This window comes from Bos indicus, chromosome 1, assembly GCF_029378745.1.
Source record: "Bos indicus isolate NIAB-ARS_2022 breed Sahiwal x Tharparkar chromosome 1, NIAB-ARS_B.indTharparkar_mat_pri_1.0, whole genome shotgun sequence".
NCBI classification, from domain to species: domain Eukaryota; kingdom Metazoa; phylum Chordata; class Mammalia; order Artiodactyla; family Bovidae; genus Bos; species Bos indicus.
In genome coordinates this window covers 1922200-1942511 of record NC_091760.1, presented here as the reverse complement: position 1 = coordinate 1942511, position 20312 = coordinate 1922200, and positions in this window count along the sequence as shown.

Here is a 20312-nt window from a genome sequence, read left to right as displayed (position 1 = left end):
CTGGTTTGATCTCCTTATAGTCCAAGGGACTCTCAAGAGTCTTCTCCAACACCACAGTTCACGTTCTAGTCCTCTTATTAATCCATCATGGTCTACATGTTTGTGAATCCAGGCATTCCACCAGGGTGACCACAACCACTTCCTCCAAGGTGATGCTGGTCTGCTCTTGTCTCTTTCCTCTCTGGATATCTGGAGACTCAGGGTGAGGAAGTTGGTGGCTTCCTCCATGGACCATGCTGCTGTGAGTACAAAGTCTTCTGTCTCAAGCTGACTGTTGGAATTAAGATACTTTAACTTTCTTTTCTAGGAGGTAAAGTAAAATGGACTTAATTGTTCTTGGTTGTAGTGTGTGTACTTGGCTTCACATTTTCATAGGGCTAGAAAAGGCAGACTCTTTTCTCCAGTGCAACTGGCACACGACAAAGGGCATCCGAAGGTCATGATTTAAGGCCTATCAGTCTGTTTTTCACAAGATCAGATATGATGTCAAGAATTTAGGGTTGGGGGGTGGTTGTAAACCCACTAAGGAGGGAAAGTGAAAAGAAAGTAGGCTTCCCTGGTGACTCAGATAGTAAAGAATCTACCTGCAATGCAGGACACCTAGATTTTGATCCCTGGGTTGGGAAGATCCCCTGAGAATGAAATGGCAACCCACTCCAGTCTTCTTGCCTGGAGAATCCCATGGAAAGAGGAGCCTGGCGGGATATAGTCCATGGGGTTGTGAAGAGTCAGATACGACAGGGAAAAGCAGGTATTCGAAAAAGATATGCAAAGTCTTTTACCACATTTTCAGTCATGGGCTATTTAGGGTAAAGACTTGACATGCTTGTGAAGAAACTAGGTACATCCCTGGGGGCCAAAGCTCTGGACTAAATCCACCTAGAGCCCACCTTGGAAAACAGAAGTGACATTTTCTCAAGCCTGCCCCCAGCAGAGATGTGCCTCTTCTCCAGCATCTTGAGCCTCTCTTCATTCCATTGTGCTTCTGAAAATGGAAAGGGAATTTTCTCAAGAGGTCTCCTACTTTGGCTCTTTAACTCAAAAAGAAGTAACCCTCTGTAGGAGAAAGGAGGCCTAAACAGCCTCTATTTGCTTTCTCTAGAACACTGCTCCTTCCGCTTTTGTGTGCATGAGGAGCCCCAGGAAGCTTGTTAGAATAGAGATGGCTGTGCCCACACCCAGAGATCCTTCTTTAATAGGTCTTGGTTAGGACCCATTTAATAGGTCTTGGTTAGGAACTAAATACTTGCCTTTCTAACAAGTTCCCAGATGATACCAGATGCTATTGGTTTGGGGACCACACTGTAAGAACCACAGCTCTAGAATGAAAGAAGTATAGAATATTAGTGATTAGTTGCATAAGCTTTTGTTTTAATGCGAAAAAGCGAAGGCCCAAAACAAGAACTGTAGTATGAGACTGTGTTAAAAATTAAAAACAAAAGAGAGTTAAGAATAATAAGCACCTTGTACACTTGGATCCTAAGAGCTTAGTGACCTTGCCCAAGGTCACACAGCTGGTAAACAGCAGAGCTGATGAGGAAGAATCCAAGCCAATCTGGGCTGGACCCAAGCTCCTAACTCCCACCCTGTATCCTGCCTCCCCAGGCCAACATCTACACAGATCCACGGTTCTCAGTGTTTCCAGTTTATGGCAGTCAATGTTTCAGGCTGTGATTTCTCCTATATTTCTCTTCTTTTCTAACTACTCCTCATCTCCTAACATCCTCCTACCCTCCTGCAGGCTAATATGAAACTGAAAAGTAGTCACTTTCTATTCTCGAGGATGTTTTAATCTCTTGGCTCTGTGCCCCACCTCCCTTGCCCTTCACCATAGTACCTGGAGACATCTCGGGCAGTGTGAGTCTGTGAGTTGGGAGGTCTTGACACCAAGGTCGAGAAATTTAAAGCATTCAGAGCTTCACAACTACTCACCACACAGAAGACAATTCTCTTTTATCTATTGTGCAAACATGTGCCTGAAATGAGGAACATAATCTTTTTCATTCCCAGAGATATTACCCTGGGCGTCTGTTAACATCATTATTTCCTTTGGAGTCCTAAGTTCCTATCCAGAAGGATTTAATTATGTTTTAGCAAATCTCAGTAAGAAAGATCTAGTGCAATAAGTCAATCTCATTTCAGGTAAAGATCATATGGAAAAATTTTATCCCATTTTTAAGTCATACAATCTTCTTACATTTAAGTGATTTTCTAAATTGCCTAAAATCCTCTTAGCAATGTAGTAGAGTGTATAAATAGTCAAATATATATGCACCCCCACACACTCATGCAAATCTGAATTCACTGAGAGCAAGCAAATTGGAGATAAGGTATTGGGGTTTAAACCACCTGGAATAGTATTCCGTCTTGTAACTTTTATACTTGTATTAGTGGTCAAACGAAATGTGCTGTTTTCCCACCCAAACAAAAAAGTAATTCTAACTGGGGAGACCCAAATAACGTGAAATGTGATTACACTTGCCAAAGTCACCATTCTGTTTTCGGAGTAGAACGATGAAAGTTCTTGGTGCCCCCTGCCTCATCATCGATCTGCTGCATGTGTTCTGTGAAAGCGTGAAAAACACATGCGCTGTCTCACAAATCTGTCCTTGTGGAGATGCTCTGAGCATTTCCCTGAAAGGAAGCTCCCGCTCACAGTCTCCCATCACTGTGGAGTCCATCCAGCCACTTCCTTTCCTGTGAGGTCAAATGGGTAGATTCATGAATGGTACAGATGGAGAAGTAGATTAACTTTAGAACGGATGCTGGCATGGATATTCCTGGGACTGAACTGCTTCCAAGCCAGAAATAATCCTCGTGCTTTCAAATTTGGGAAGTCATCGGATGCAATGTTTCCTCTCCCTGTCAGATGGCTGGATGCTGTACAATGCCTGGGTGAGGGATGGAAATGGGGGAAGTGTGGGCCACTCAGGTGGCTTGCTATGAATAGCTTGAAAAGGAGGCACACTGTGTCAGCAGGATTGTCAATGAAGCCATCAGAATTTGCAGAACTTGAAACATTGATCATTGATTGGATATTGTGCCTCCAAACTAATGGTCTGTGAAAGTCCATTGATTTATTTACTTACTTGACGAATACTTACTGCGTGTGTGCTAGGTGGCATGGGACAAAGAGAAACAAGACACGAGCCCTACCCTCACTGATTACTAGGGGGATGAACTAGGACCCGGGGCCCACTCTGGGGATGTGTGCTGTGGCTTCCCTCCCTGACCGAACCCGGACTCCTTCCCCTCAACTCATTTGTCTCACAGAGCGCATTACTACTTGAAATCATTTGCGTGTTTGTGTTTCATGTCCTCTCACTAGAATACCAACCCCCCGAGAGCTGGGACCTAGATTTGTTCAGCACTCTAACCTCCGTGTCTGGAATTGTGCCCAGAACATACTAAATGCTCAACAAAGTGTCTCATGAGCAAAACGCTCAGAAAGGAGGGACTTCAGGGGCAAAGGATGGTGGTGGGGGTCAGAGAGAGAAGGCCTTCCCTAAGAAGGAGGCATCTAACGGTAGCATTGCACTTCGGAGAGTTGTTCAGTCTCCAGGTCCTGTCCGACTCTGCGACCCCATGGACTGCAGCACGCCAGGCTTCCCTGTCTTTCACTACCTCCTGGAGTTTGCTCAAACTCATGTCCATTGAATCCGTAATGACGTCCAATCATCTCAGCCTCTGTCACCCTCTTCTCCTCCTGCCCTCGGTCTTTCCCAATATCCGGGTCATAGACAAAGGGAAGCAAATGCTTCCTTAGCAGAGGGGACAAGGTGAGTATAGGCTCAAGTGTGTGAACTGACTTTAAACTGGGACTTAAGGCCGTGAGACCAGGTTTCAAGTGTGGTGGGGAGGGGCAGGAGAGGAAACCACTGGAAGTGCTGGGCCAACTGTGAAAGGGTCTAGTGCCAGTGAAGTCAGGACAGCTCACCAAGTGGTTGAAGGATGGTGAGATCTTTTCTGTGACTGGTGGAATAGAAGGAAATAGAAGTAAATACACTGTGCATGTATGTATTGTGTGTTCATGCACGTGTGAGTGTTTTACACACAGTCAGTTCAGTTCAGTTCAGTCACTCAGTCGTGTCCGACTCTTTGCGACCCCATGAATCACAGCACGCCAGGCCTCCCTGTCCATCACCATCTCCCGGAGTTCATTCAAACTCACGTCCATCGAGTCAGTGATGCCATCCAGCCATCTCATCCTCTGTCGTCCCCTTCTCCTCCTGCCCCCAATCCCTCCCTGCATCAGAGTCTTTTCCAATGAGTCAACTCTTTGCATGAGGTGGCCAAAGTACTGGAGTTTAAGCTTTAGCATCATTCCTTCCAAAGAACACCCAGGGCTGATCTCCTTTAGAATGGACTGATTGGATCTCCTTGGAGTCTAAGGGACTCTCAAGAGTCTTCTCCAACACCACAGTTAATAGCCAACAAAATTAGTTTCCTTGTTTAGCATGCCAAGAATTTTATCCTACTATGAATAAAGTGGGGTTCCCTGGTGGCTCAGATGGTAAGGAATCTGCCTGCAATGCGGGAGATCCAGGTTTGATCCCTGGGTCAGGAAGATTCCCCTGGAGGAGGAAATGGCATCCCACTCCAGTATTCCTGCCTGGAGAATCCCATGGACAGAGGAGCCTGGAGGTCTATAGTCCATGGAGTCACAAAGAGTTGGACATGACTGAGCGACTAATCCTATCCTTATTAAAGTACCTCCAAGATATCTAACAAAGGGAGGGGAAAGTTGTGGTTAGTGTTTTGGAAAGCTCCAGAAAAAGTGTGAAACATGGATCAGGCATGAACCTGCAATAGGGAGGGCATGTCAGAGACTGTGGAAGTACTAGGTGATAATGACCAAATATTCTTGCCTGGAGAATCCCATGAACAGAGGAGCCTGGCCAGCTACAGTTCATGTAGTCGCAGAGTCAGACACGACTGAGTGACTAACATACACACACAGGAGAGAAGGGAAGGTTCCATTCAAGGACTTAAAGATCTAAGTATCCAACTGGATGTAAGGAGTGAAGGAGAAAGGAGCAGAGGATGATGCTGAGATGTCTTACCATGTATCAGGTTTACCATTATCTGACAGTGTAAAATATATTTTGGTTTTGTTTGTTTCTCTGTTTTGTGGACTGTCTGGTGTTACCCTCCAGATGGTGAGCTTCTGAAGGACTCTGCCAATTTTGTTCTCTATTATATTTCTATAGCCTAAAGTCTGCTCGACCCCTATTGAATAATTAATATTTGCAAGTGAATTAATTAATGAGTGGGAACCTCCTTATCCCCAGATGAAGAAGGCATGGAAATTATTAAGTTCTGATGAAGAGATAGGGAAGAAGACACAAGGGTAAGGAGTGGGTAGAGATGCTCACGGGCCTTCTAAAACCTGGGAGAGAATTCAGGATTTGGGGTCCAATGCAGGAATCATTTCAGAGTCCTTAATACGTTGATGATGAATAAGATCACTCAGGGAAGATAAAAAGGGACACAGATCAAGAAGGAAAACCCAGGGCATATTAATATGCAAATGATGTAGGGAAAAGAGATGGACTCAAGATAAGAAATGAGATGATGTGCCTGAAATATCAAAGGAGTGTGCTATTCTAGAACCCCGGTGGGAGAAAACTTCACTGAAGGCAGTGAAACACTATTCATAGCACAGGAGTTTTTTGGTTCAAATGTCAATGGAAAGATGGGCTGATGAGCTAGGTTGTCGTGCTAGAGCTGGCTTGCAAGAACTGGTTGTTAGCTTTGGGGGAATTTTGTGAACTAACATTAAAATTTAAAAAGTGTAAGATTATAATTAAACAGGTTTTCTTAAAAGCAAATATAATAGATACTCAAAACTCCTCACTTCCTCATTGCTTTGTCACATTTTACTATTATCCATGGCATCCACTTTTCAGCCATCCACTCAAAGTGACTGGTCCTTCATTTAGTCCACTTCTCTTTAGAGAATTCACTTTTGAGCATTTAAAAATTTGTCTGAAGTCTGCTGCCATGCTGCCATACTTCCATTTCAGTGCAGCAGACCATCAGCCTGTTTATCTCATATAAACTTTTTTCCTGGGCAAATTGCTGGGCAGGAAATTATTTTGTATGATAGTTGCCCCCGCAGGATACTTGTGGGCGGTTAGACTGCTTCAATATGAACACTTTCAGTGGACTATCTGGAGATCCAATACAGATGCCATCACTAAACAGGTTAAGTAAACAACCAGAACAAATTGTAAGAGAGGAACTTACTATTTGCCAGCCTTTTAAAGTCCCTCATTTTATTTGTGATAAGCACAATGCTCACTTCCTTTCAGTTCAGTTCAGCTGCTCAGTATCGTGTCTGACTCTTAGCAACCCCATGGACTGCAGCGCACCAGGCTTCCCTGTTCATCACCAACTCCGGGAGCTTGCTCAAATTCATATCCATTGAGTCAGTGATGCCATCCAACCATCTCATCCTCTATCATCCCCTTCTCTTCCTACCTTCAATCTTTCCCAGCATGAGGGTCTTTCCAATGAGTCAGTTCTTTGCATCCGGTGGCCGAAGTATTTGAGCTTCAGCTTCAGCATCAGTCCTTCCAATGAATATTCAGGACTGATTTCCTTAAAATTTTCACATTCTTAAAAAAATATTATTTTGGGTTTGAATGAAGAACACACTCTGTCTGTATACAGATACACACACACGTGTGTATTTGTATGGACACACAACAGAGCAAAATACTGTATTGTTTTGATCTATTTATTTTGTTGCCCACACCACACGGCACGTGGGATCTTAGTTCCCCAGTCGGGATGGAACCTCTGCTCCCTGCACTAACAGCAGAGGCTCAGCTGCCGGGCGCCAGGGAAGGTGCCCAGCATTGTTTGTAAACTATGTTATACCCCCTCCTTTCCTCCACTTTCTGACCTTGCTGCTCCCCTCTGAGGGGACTAACCTGCCTGCTAGTTGAGAGCTGTAGGATTTAGTAAACAATGAGGTCAAACAGGCCCCAAGTGAAATAAAAGAATATGGAGTGCCAACAACTGAACCCTTATACGGCTAGTTATTTACATCAGATGATTTTACTTTTTTATTTTTGTGTACTGATCTATTTTCTACTTTTTCCACTCAGAATGCTTTTGCATGATTCTTCCCAGATTTCATAATCATCTCTATAATTGTCCTTCCTAGTGACCATTTAATATTCCATTGTATTAATAGAGCACAGTCTGCCCAAACCATTTCCTCACAGTTGGGTACTTGGGCTGTTTCCAAGGATTCATTCTAATATATGACAGGACCAGAAACATCTTTTTTTGCAAATAAGTTTGTTTCCTTGGAATGATTCCTGAGGACATTTTCCCCCAAGAGGCTCTACCAGGTCAAAGAGTAGAATAATTTTTATGATTTGTCACATATTGCAAAATTGCTTTTTAAGACTTTTTTTTCAGTTTATGGTGCCACCAGCAAAGTTTAGTGTGGCTGCTTCCCCAAAGCCCTGCCAACAAACAATTTTGTCATTTTTAGTCATTTCTCCTGTGGTTCTTTCTCCTGCTTGTAGCACAATCCCATGGAGCTAAGGAGATAGAATCAGGAAATAATCTTCCCCTAATTAAAGTCTGGTGCAGTAATATGGGTGAGGCTTTAATATATATCATAAAGAGTTAAGAAATTAAGAAAGATTTATTATTCAAGTACAAAATAAAAAAAAAAAACATGAGAACATGAGTTACCCTTTTAGAGGGTTAGAGACAAAAAGGGAGAACTAAAGGGAAAATGACACATGTTTTAAAACAAAACAAGAATGTAAATATTCTGGCTATTAATATTAGCTCCTTATGAAGCAAGAGAATGGCCAGAGTTGCTAAATTTTGGAAATAAACCTGCAGAATAAGCTTTGTTTTTGTTATTTTGCCGTTAAATTAAACACAATATGTGGGGTATTGTCTTTCTCTCTACTTGGCTTGGGATCTGTTTTCTCTCTCAAGAGCCATAATCCAAAATAAGAGCAATGAATATGCTGTTGAATTGGCTTTTGCGTCTTTAAGAGCACTCATTATTTATACAGCAGTACCTAAAGGCTGTATGTGGATACCTCTGGCATCCGTAACAAACAATGCTTGTATACAGCACATTCCTTCAAGGGGACAGCTGTATTTATCCTTTATTATTTGGGGGTATTTAAAACTGATTTCCTCTAAGGGGTCAAGACTTGTGTTTTAGGTTTCACGGAGGAAGTGACTGGAATCAATGTAGCCACCAGATTATTTCACAAACTGCAGCTTCATATCCCTCAGAGAGGGCTGCCTGTGTCGTGTTCCACTTCCCTAGATGCTTATTCAAGTTTTAACTTCTGTAATCTCAGCTCTGTCATCACTGTTGATTACTGAGAAGTTATCCATTATTTTTAGGGCTTGTCTAGCATGCTGAGATTTCCCAACACACACGTCTATTGCTTGCCGGGGAACCTCCATCTTTGAAACAAAGAGCCTGTGTCCATGAAAGCAAAGTGAGCTGCCTTACTGAGGTGGATTCCAGATGACCCAGGACAAGAGAAGAGTTCCTGCCTGAAGTGGAGAAATTTATTTCTCTTCATGGGATGGAATTAAATTCCCTGTTTCTCTTTTTTCTTTCTTTCTTTGTTTTCATTGAAATATAATTGCTCTACAGTGTCATGTTAGAACTAACATGCTGTATAACATGCTGTATAACACTGCTGTATAACTAAGTGAATCAGCTATTTGTATACATATATCCCCTCTCTCATGAGCCCTCTCCTACATGCTTCTTTCTTTCTGAAAACGTATGTTTCTCTCTTTTAACTCACTCAGCATCCCTAATGCATCTGATATGCTCTCTTTCCCTTGGAAACTGCCCCTTCTTGGCGTCTCTGGCCTCTTCCTCTGGGTGTCCTACTCTCTGGTGCCTTCTCTCTTCCTCCTCCCATAATCCTGGTGATGGCATGCATGTGCCAACACTCAGGCCTTTTTTTCCGTGTGTATTCCTCAGAGAGCTCTTCCTGCTCAAGCTTCTTCCGCCACCTCTGCACTGAGACACTCAAAGATGGCGGCGTTTTCCACCACGTTCCTTTCCCCTGAGCTCCAGTCCCATCTCTCTTCACAGTTGTCCACAAGACATTTCCATCATACACTTTCCTGGCTGTTGCCTCCCATCCACCAGGTTCAAGAAACTGTCTTCCTTCCCCGTATGTTGAGATCAGCTAGTTCTCTCACCTTTAACTTTCCACTCAGTCACCCGGACCTGTCTTATGCCTCTTGGACTGGCCTGTCTCTTTATCCCCAAATCCAGGCTCAAAGTTGTGCTCGTGTTTACTTCAAAATGTCTCTCCTACTAGTCTCCCCTTCTGGATTCTGTTTGCCACCCTCACTTCCAGCTCCCCTTACCTCACCACCTCTCAGCCCCTCATCTGTGTCGTCCCCACATCCCTCCATCCTGTCCATCCCTCCCGACTTCCTTGAACATCATGGCTTCCTTGCTTGAGTCTCCTCAGTGCCTCCTTACATCCTACTCCAGTCAGGCTTCAGTAGGACAAGACTGAAGGGAGTAGTTTCATTCAGTCTTTCCTGGTCTTTTTAACTTGGCTCCAAGAAGTGAATTCTATTTCTCCCTAACCTCCAGTCTGAACCATTCCCATGGGTCTGGTTTCTTTGTTTTATGTGCGTGCAATAGCGTGCTGGCACAGTCCTGCACTGGCTCACAAGAGCTGATGCTAAATTTCCAGGAAGTTTGTGAGTCAATTGCTAAACACAGCCATTATTAAAAAGTAAATTATATAAGCTTAAAGAAATTATGTCTAGAAAGTTAATAAACATTTAAAACTCATAAGTCCCTAATTAGTTTACTATTATCTCTGGTCTTGGGACTATTTTTGTCTATTGTATGCTGGAAATACTAAATACTGGTGAGCTAACACATATCTCTTCCCAACTCCACATTTAATAATGTCATACTGGTAGCTTGAAATCAACCATATTTGGAGCAGTTATACCCTGGAAAACTGGTCAATGCTACAAATAAGGGTTTGTTTTCCCAAGACAGGGATGTTGAATATTTCCCAGCACACCACTGCTTGTGTGCATGCGTGTGTGCTAAATTACTTCACGTGTGCCCAACTCTTTGTGAATCCATGGACTGTAGCCTGCCAGGCTCCTCTGTCCATGGGATTTTTCCAAACAAAAATACTGAAGTGGGTTGCCATGCCCCCCTCCATGGCATCTTCCTGATCCAAGATCAAAACCGAGTCTCTTATGTCTCCTGCATTGGCAGGTGAGTTCTTTACCACTAGCGCTGCCTGGGACACCAACCACGGCATACATACCTAGTATATTCCTATGTTTGGGACTTTGTTCTTTTCCCCTCTTATCAGGCTTATTTTCACTGTTTCCTGAGATAGGAAATCTTCAGTGATCTATGAACATCCAGTTAAATCTCTCTTCTATGACATTTCCCCTAATAATACTCACTTTCATTGATTTATTTTCCATCCCAACCCTGCATCTTTTATATTGTGAACCACACAAGCTAGTACTTAATAGTATGTTTTTCATTAATTTTAACTCATTGATTCAATCCTGTGTTATTTCATCATGTTCCTTTAGAGCCTTGTGTGTGTCATACCCCACGCTAGTTTTAGTTCTGGCCTGAATCATTCATTATTATTTCATAATTTATCTTGTCTCCACTAATAGTTTCATCCACCTTGGATGTCATCAACCACTTCACTTCCACACTCCTTTTGGGTCCCGGAACAGATCTGAGCCCCTAATAGGGCTCAACCTAAGTCTGGAAATTGATACAACACTCTGTAATTATTAGACTTTCAAGAAATATCAATAGCAACTATTGCTGACTTTCAGAGGGAAAAAAAGCCTTTTCTCAAGTTGCTCAAATCTTTTATTTCAAGTGCTAAAGGTTTCAGCCCTAAATGTAGTAGCAGAGCGGGGGGAGATACTTGGGGGGGCACATAGGAGAATTCGGTTCAGGGCCATGTGGTCACAGTCACATCACTTGTCAGCTCCATTCATCAAGCTCTGAACCCAGGTGATATGATTTACCCTGCTTACCTACCTACATGGTTGCTGTGAAGACTCAAAGGGAAAAAGATGTAAAAGGGCTTTATAAAGTGTTCTTCTAATGTACAGACTGCGAATGCTAAGAGGCCCTATCCTTTGCCATATTCCTCTGGTCAGTCAACTTTGTATGTGTGTCTGCCAACTTGCTTCAGTTGTGTCTGATACTTTGCCATGTTATGGACTGTAGCCCACCAGGCTCCTATAACCATGGAATTCTCCAGGCAAGAATACTGGAGTGGTTGCCATGACCTCCTCCAGGGGATCTTCCCAACCCAGTGATCAAACCTGCATCTCCTGCACTGCAGGTGGATCCTTCACCACAGAGCTACCAGGGAAACCCCCAGTCACCTATAAGCAAGAATAAAAGGACTAATCTATATATTCCTGATTGCACACAAGTTTTCCCTCCTTTCTCTCCTAAATATAAGGGAACAGAGATGCTGGGGTCAATACTCAAAATGAGATTAGAAAAAAGCAAGAGTGTGGAAGAACAACACGTTCTAGTTGTTGGTATTGCATCATCATAGCACCATCTCCAAAGGCTTGTTGGGTCATAAAATATCCTTCCACAAAGACACACCCAGAGAATCACATGCATCGATACAGCTTATTTTTGATTCTTTGAACCATCCTATGAGGTGAATGGATCAGATATTATTATTATTATTATTACTATTGCTACCAATCCTTTCAAATCAGTCTTCAGCAAGGGTCCTCTTGTCTAGTGTCATTCAAGCCAATAGATAAACCAATGGATCAAGACCCAGTTCAGTTCAGAAGCAAAGAAAAGCTTCATTTTTTGATTAGAAATGGAGACGTGGGTACTCATGCTCTAGAGAATCTCTCCCCACTGGTTGTGGGCAGGGTTGTTAATAGGCTTCCAGTCAGTGGGGAGGGAGTGAGGTTCTCAGACGTCAGGCGCAGGCATGCTGCTCCCAGCTCATCACAGTGTCAGACACAGCATCTCTGCACACGGCCCTCAGCCGCCATCTTGGGTTGAGGTGTCATGGGCTGTGCTTCTGCACACAGCCCACCATATTGAAGCATTGGGGGCAGCCTTTTGAAACCAGGAACTCTGGTCTGAAGGGTCAGGCTCCAGGCATTTACCTTATGAGCAAGTGACACTAGACTTTTGTATGGGGGGAGGAAAAAGATTAAGACTTTATTTTATTATCCAGATCCTATTTGCATTTCCTGGGACTTGTTCATGGACTTTGCCAAGGACATTATTATTCCTCTTCACAGGTGTGCAAAGAGTGGGTGAGGTTCAGGGACATGTGTAAAGCCATGCAGTCACTCAGTGGCTGGTCCAGGGTAAAAATCAGTATTCCTGTTTCTTTTCTTTCCCTTTTTAAAACAACAAATTTATTGTAATATCATTTACATATCACAAATTCACCCATTTAAAGTGCATACATTCCATGGTTTTAGTATACTTACAGAGTTATGTAACTACCACAACAATCTAAGTTTAGAATATTTTCATCACTCCAAAAAGAAATTCCATAGCCATTATCAGTTGAGTTCTGTCTCCCCTCCTCTCCTAGCAACTGGCAAACATTAATTTACTTTCTGTCTCTGTTGACTTGCCCCTGCTACATATCTCATTTAAATGGAATCATACAACATTTGTCCTTTTGTGCCTGGCTTCTTTGATTTAGCATAATGTTTTCAAGGTTCATCCACAATGTATCATGAATCAGTACTTCATTTTTATGGTGAAATAATATTACATTGGATTCATGTTTCTAAGTCAGCATGAATCTAGAGCACCCAGCACCCTCTACACTGTTTCATAGCATCACTCAGTTCTGCACCTCTTTATGAAGATTTATGCACCATCCCCCTTCTCTTTGGGACCCAATGGGAAGGACGTGACTCAACCGTCAGGGGGTTTTATTTTATTTATCACCTTGAGCATCTCAAACAACCTCTGTGTCCCAGAAGCTCAAGCATCTGTCAAAAGTGATGGCTGTGCTCTTGTACCCACTCCACTGGACTCTGAGAGGATGAAAAGATATGTTGATGTGATGCTTTTTGAAAATTAAGTTGCCAGAGGAATTGCAGGCCATCATCAAAAATAAAAATGTCTGCTTAAACTGGCTGCTGGAGAAGTTGGTGAATGAAACGATCTCTGTGCATGCATTTGGATGCAGAGGGCATCAAGGAATTCATACAGATGTCTCTGTGAGTTGTGCCAACTAGTCTAGAGACCTTTCCAGCACTAGGCAAAAGAGATCAGCCTTAAGATGTAAAACTATGAAGTCCAGCCCCATCTGTCCATCTTTCTGACATTGAAAAGGCATCAGCTTGTCCATCCAGTTCCTGCTGAATCAGAAATGCCTGTTCTCATGTTGCAGGGTCACGTGACTGTTGTGGTCCCTTACCTGAGAGTCTGAGAATTGAGATGGCTGGGATGAATAGAGGTGTGAGGCAGAAGAGACTCTGGGGGGATGAATCTCATCCACTGAAGTATTTGTGTTATTCTTCTGAGAATAGGAGCAAATCAGACTGAGCCCAAGCACTGAGTCGCAGTAACAGGTTTATGAGACAGAGATAGATTTTTTTTCCCCTTGGTTTTTATTTGTTTGTATTTTGTTTTTGCAAACTGCTAATGTTCCTTGCATTTTCAAGGGCAGGGCCTTCTCCAAGTTCTTCATCCAGAATTAAGCCATTCGTTCTCTCTCAGGGGAGGTTGGGAAAGAATCAGACCTGTTATGTCAAGAGGCACAGAGAAACCAGTTTCTGACATCCAAGTAGGGTTTTACAGCAAGACAATAGTCTTGAAAACCAGACTTGGTAGAGAGAGAGAGGACTTTCAAACTTCCTAAATGTATCAAGAACCCACACTGGAGGATGCATATCCTGAAAAATTTCCACAGTTACTGAAGAGGTGGACTTTGTCCAGGGACAACTAGACTTGGAGGCTCCCTGTTGCAGGGTTGGAGAAAGATCTGAGACATGGAATGAAGAGCCTGAGCCCACCCTACAGAAAAGAACTGAGAAGGTAGAAGGCTGGGTTAGGTATCAGGGATCTCGCTCACACACTTTTATACCATGGGGCTACCAGAAACATCCAGACAGGCATGGGAAGCCCAAGACCTCAAGACTAGTGGCATGTTTCCCTGTGTATATTAAAGGGAGGCTCAGCCCTTTGGGAGAAACTCTGCTCTTGGCTGCTTCCAAATGGCATGGAAGCCTGGTGGAGGGCTGACTGCAGCAGGGGAGGTAAGAGACCAAACCCCAGTCCAAATACCCCTTCTCACAGTCACAACCCCAGAGTTAGTGGGGACTATTGGGTAAATGAGTGAAATAAACTGTATTTCACTCTCAATGAGCTGTCGAGGCCCCTTACCTGAGAGTCTGAGAATTGAGAAGGCTGGGATGAGTAGAGCCGTGAGGCCAAGCAGACTCTGGGCGGGACGATTCTCATCCACTTATGTATTTGTGTTACTCTTCTGAGATTGTTTCACAAGCTGCCCCTGTGCCAGGCTGGGGAAGACATCAACTCAGTGGGTCAGAGGGAGAACCAGGGACTGACCAGCTGAAAACAGTTGTCTTCAGCTACAATGTGGAATGGGCCCTCAGAAATGCCTGGGTGCCCTTGGAGGGACAGGCAGAGCCAGGCATAATATCTGGCTCAGGGAGCTTTCCAGTAGGGAGGCTCAGAGATGCCAGGTCTCTTTGGAGTCATGTAATTCCTATCTTTCCTCCAAATACTTAGCTGCCATATAGGAAAGTAGAAGAGCAGCAGGGGAGGGAATATGAGCTGTCCTAAAGAGACTGTTAAGACCAGCCTTATAGGGAATTGAACTTTGAATAAACTGACTGAATGTTTACATTGAAAGGAGACCGTTTAAATTGGAAAAGTCCGAACTATTGTTAATTGGCCAGTCTTCATTGAACAGGGTGTGGGCTCATGAGGAATATCAGATGAAGTGATAGAGAAAATAAAGAACCCTTTCTTTGAGCCTCTGGGTTGTAATGTGAGTAAATGCGTGGCCTTCCGTGCCCGTTCTCCTCTAGCAAATATTTCTGAGACCCCACCCTCCTGCAAGCTTCTCTGAACACTGGCAAAACTACCTGACTGTAGTTTCTTCTAGTCTTGGTTAGTGCTATCCCAGGCTAAGGTGAAATTGGTGGGTTACTATGTTCTATTTGAGGTTTCCATTCTCTCCAAGCTGTCAAAGATTAGCAAGGGTGTCTGAAATTCTTCCTCTTATTCTTCAATATGAATATGAATATTTCCTCCTCCCTTTCCTCCTCCATAGAAGGAAGTTTTAAGACCCCATCACCACCATTCTGCCTTGGGCGCATAGACAAGGAAGGCCTGTGAGTAATGTCCTCTGCCTGCCTTTTAGCAGCGTCTTCCCGGTGGGTTTGGTTAAGACTCAGGAGATTTGAATTTCCATCTTTTTACCAGCTGAAGACAATCTTCTGCCTTGCTGGTCCGTGAAATGTGTCCTTCTGTTGTCTCCTGTTTCTTGCGCTTTGTTTCCTGTGAGGCACTTCCTGCTCTCCCCTCAGCACTTCCTGTTCCCCTGCAGCACTTCCTTCTCCGTTCAGCTCTTCCTCCCGGCAGGTCTGCCATTCTTTTCTGTCCCACTCCACACAGCTGGGTGGGTGGTTGGACCAGGGGCCCCAGGGTGGCGTGGGCATCTCTTTTAAGCATATCAGGAGTTTGGTGGCCTCTGGGTTTGGGCTATGGCTCTAGGATTATGTGGGGGGAAATCAGTTATTCTCCATCCAAGTATGCTGTTTATTTCCTTCTTTGCAGTTATCATGAGATGTAATTTTGTTGTTTGTTTCTTTGCTTACTTATTTCCTGTGTAAGCTCTATGTGGGCAGAGGGTCCTGTGTGCCCACTTTGGCTGTTTTGCCCCATGACAGAACAGTGCCAGTAATACAGTGGCTACTGGATAAATACTATTGAATGACTGTATTGAGAGATGGAGAGACTGAAACGGGTATTAGGAAGTGGAGTGGGGGAGACGTTGGTGGTAAAGACTTAAGACTGAAAGTGAGAAAATCTGAGGCAGCTCATGCCGTGTAGCTGGACATTGCTACTTACTAGCTATGTTACCGATTCTAGGGCAAATTCCCTCTTCATGCCCCAGGAAAAAGGGTAAGCCTTCTATTGAATATATCTTTTATAACACCTAATAGACATACAAAAATGCATATGAAGTAATTATTGGACATTCTGTATTCAGTGGTACATTTGTTACAATTGGTGAACCTGCATTGAAAATAGGTAGGATTTTTATTGCACTATTTGTATCTGCCATTTGAGGCAGGCTTCACTGCTGAGGAACTGCTTGCTGACGGGAGGGCCTGATCAAGGAGCAGCTGCAAGGACCAGGCAGAGTCACATCACTCAGAGGCTGTGAATTCAAGAGGCAGGCATGTGGGCGTCTAGTCCATATGCCAGCCTGGCTGGCACTACTTGGGAGACTGTGATTTCAAGGAGCCAACGTGGCATCATCCTTCAGTGGAACTGCAGTGTTAGAAGGCTGTGTCACTTCCACCTTCTTCCAAGGCTAGTGCTTGAGTGACAGTGGGGAGGAAAGCCACGGGAAAGGGGCGGCCCAGCTTGTCCCACTATGCCAACGGGTGTCTGGGGTAAGGAGGAGAGGCCAGTGGGCCTTCCACTCACATGCTTGATGTACCAGGTTTGCATATAAGATTCTGTTAGAAGTTTTAAAGTTTTGAAGCCACAGACTTAACGTAATCTCTAAAATTCCTTTCCATTTTTGATGTTGTCAAGTATCAGCGTTCAGAGACAGAGTAACCTTTCTGAAGAATTACTCTAATGAAAATATTATGTGTACCCCAATGTTCATCACAGCACTGTTTATAATAGCCAGGACATGGAAGCATCCTAGATGTCCACCAGCAGACAAATGGATACATATACACAATGGAGTATTACTCAGCCATTAAAAAGAATACATTTGAATCAGTTCTAATGAAGTGGATGAAACTGGAGCCTATTATACAGAGTGAAGTAAGCCAGAAAGGAAAACACCAATATAGTATACTAACACATATATATGGAATTTAGAAAGATGGTAACGATAACCCTTTTGCGAGATAGCAAAAGAGACACAGATGTATAGAACAGTCTTTTGGACTCTGAGGGTGAGGGTGGGATGATTTGGGAGAATGGCATTGAAACATGTATATTATCATATGTGAAATGAATTGCCAGTCTAGGTTCAATGCAGCATACAGGGTGCTTGGGGCTGGTGAACTGGGATGACCCAGAGGGATGGTACAGGGAGGGAGGTGGGAGGGGGTTTCAGGATGGGGAACACGTGTACACCTGTGGCAGATTCATGTTGATGTATGGCAAAACCAATACAATATTGTAAAGTAATTAGCCTCCAATTAAAATACATAAATTTATATTAAAAATAAATAAAAATAAACGAAATTCACAGTAGAATTTCCTTATAAAATAAAAAATGAAAGTGGTGCTACAACCAAAAAAAAAAAAAAAAAGTACTATTTAGGGCTGGTAACAGGCATTTGTGACTCCCCTTGTGGCTCAGATGGTACAGAATCTGCCTGCAGTGCAAGAGACTCGTGTTTGATCCCTGCATCAGGAAGATCCCCCTGGAGAAAGGAATGGCTATCTATGCCAGTAATCTTGCCTGGAGAATTCCATGGACAGAAGGGCCTGGTGGGCTACAGTCCATAGGGTCACAAAGAGTCAGACATGACTGAGCAACTAACACAAAAACAGAACAACAGCCATTTTGCCCTATAAACCCCTAAATAGTTTTCTTACTGAATTACTTTTCTGTTTCCCACAAAACTGCATCTTTGGTGCTGAGGAGGCCATGCTTCCAGGGTTGGCTAAACCAGGGAATGAAACAGCCTGCCTACCCTTTCACCCTCCTAAGTCTTGGCAAGGCTTCCAGAAAGGTCCAGGGTCATTTCTTGCAGTAGCTGCCCACCAAAGGGCTCTCACAGCAGTTGGAAGACCTCTACAGTATACAGGTGAGGAAAAACTTACGTTCTGAATCACTTGAAAGCTTGCAGGTCTCCAAGGAATGACAAGGAAGAACAGTTTGGATTTAGCATTGAGGCCTGGATTAAAGGTACAATTTGTTACCGCACCCGTATTCCATGGTGTTGCCATGGATGCTAAGCCAAAGAGTCACAGGTGTAGGATTTTGATTGTTTTTTTCCTGGTAAAATAGAATTCCCCTTTGAATTATGTACATTTACACACATGAAGCTTTCTAAACAAAGCCTGTGCCCTGCAGCTCAATAATTATTAGGCATATATTCTCCAGCCTGAAGATATGGTTTCGCCTGGAGTGACAAAGTGTAATGGCAGGCTGGCAAAATTCCATGTTTATTTGCAAGATTGGATTAAAATGATTCTCCAGGTATCGGAATCTGACAAGCCTGAAACCCTTCCTCCGTAGGCAACTTATGTTCCCCTTGGTATAACAAATGGGAGACGGAATACATATTTTCCTGTATTGATGAATTTATGTGGGGCAGGAGTTGCTGAGCAGTAGAATGAGTTTAAAACCCAGTCCTCAAGCAAATATTTTAGAAAGGGCCCCTTGCCCTTATTTCATGTCCAAATATCCTCAGCAACAATTCTACCCTGTCTCCTGCCAGAACTCGGGGGCTGCCTGGGAGATGTGCCCCTTGGGGGTATTTGCCAGCAAGCAGTTGTCTTGACTGGGCGGCAAGGATACCACAGCCCCTCCATGTCGCCAGCTCCGGTGGAGACAGACGGGCCTGTCTTCTGCCTCCGGGACTCCTGGGTCTCGGCCAGATGCTGGGGTGAGCTGGGGTGCGAGGGCAGGGTGGAGTGAGACTGCTTGGGGCTGGAAGATGGATGGTTTCATCAGTTTGACAGGGGAGGAGGGCGATGGGCGGCAGGACTTGCAAAACATCACATCTTGGCAAAAATACTTTGAAAAACAGGAGATTCCTGGAAAGCAATAATGCTGACAGCGGAGAGCACGTTCAGGGCCTGCCAAAAAGTGGAGTGTGGAGCTTTGGTTTAGATGCCGAAGAGGTGCTGAGTCCGGGAGCAGGCTGGATTCTGCCCCTGTCTACAGGCCCACTTCGGCCACAGGCGCTGCCGTCAGCTCCCTGTCCTTTTTGGAAATCGGAGGGTTCACACAGCATCTGCGCATTTACATTCGGGAGAACTTGCCTCTGCTCTGAGCAGAGCAAGAGCCTGCCTCCTTCTCCCAGCGCTGAGCCTGGCCACCTCCTACCTGAATCTGGTCCTTGTTCAGACCATACCCCCACTTCGGGGGCCTCCCTCCTCTCTGCTCTCAGCCTGTTGGCTTCTCCCTCCCAGGCTCAGCTCCAGCACCATCTCCCCCCCAGCTTCTCTAGCCCCCCTTCTCTGACTGTGCCACACACTTCTCCATCCTGCCTTCCTTGCTCTCAAATAGCAATGCCTCTGTGCGAATGAATGTTGGTGTCTTTTTTCCCTTTTAAAGTAGATTTCCCCAAGTGTTTGAGCTCATCCTTCATGAAGATCTACACGGTTCCCTTGAAACTGTGGCCTGAAGTCTCCAACAGACTCTGGCCAGTGACTTGGCCCCATCTGCATCTGGGGTCTCTGGCTGGGGGCCTCCTCCATCCTGTGAGATCACAGGGCCGGCTGGACCTTGTGCTGGGGTTCCCAACACAGGCACTAAGGTGAAGTCTGTTGCCTGGAGTGTATGTGGATCTTTGGTGAAAGAATCTTCTCTAAGATAGATGGGTGGGGAGGGGATACAAGTCAGAGCATCTGATTCAGTTGATCTGATTCAGTTAAAGGCACTTGGTGACCTCTGAGGACCCAGGGAGATGCACGTCTAAGCAGATGAGGACAGGGACCCACAGTTATTAGTTTCAAACTCTTCTTCCAATGACCTTAGTACCGGAACTGTGAGCCAGAAGCCAGTGACTTTGCTGGACTTTCCTTCCTTTCCGACTCACTGCTACTTGCAAGGAATATGACGGTGGACAGTCTGGCTAATAGGCAAGGAACAGGGTGGGTCAGGCTTGAAGGGCTGGGTGCTGTGCTCTGTGACTGTCATAGACCGGGTTGGGTCCTCTGCAAGAGTTGATGGGCTTCCCTGATAGCTCAGATGGTAAAGAATCCATCCACAATGTGGGAGACCTGGGTTTGATCCCTGGGTTAGATCCCTGGGTTAGGAAGATCCCCTGGAGAAGGGAATGGCAACCCACTCCAGTATTCTTGCCTG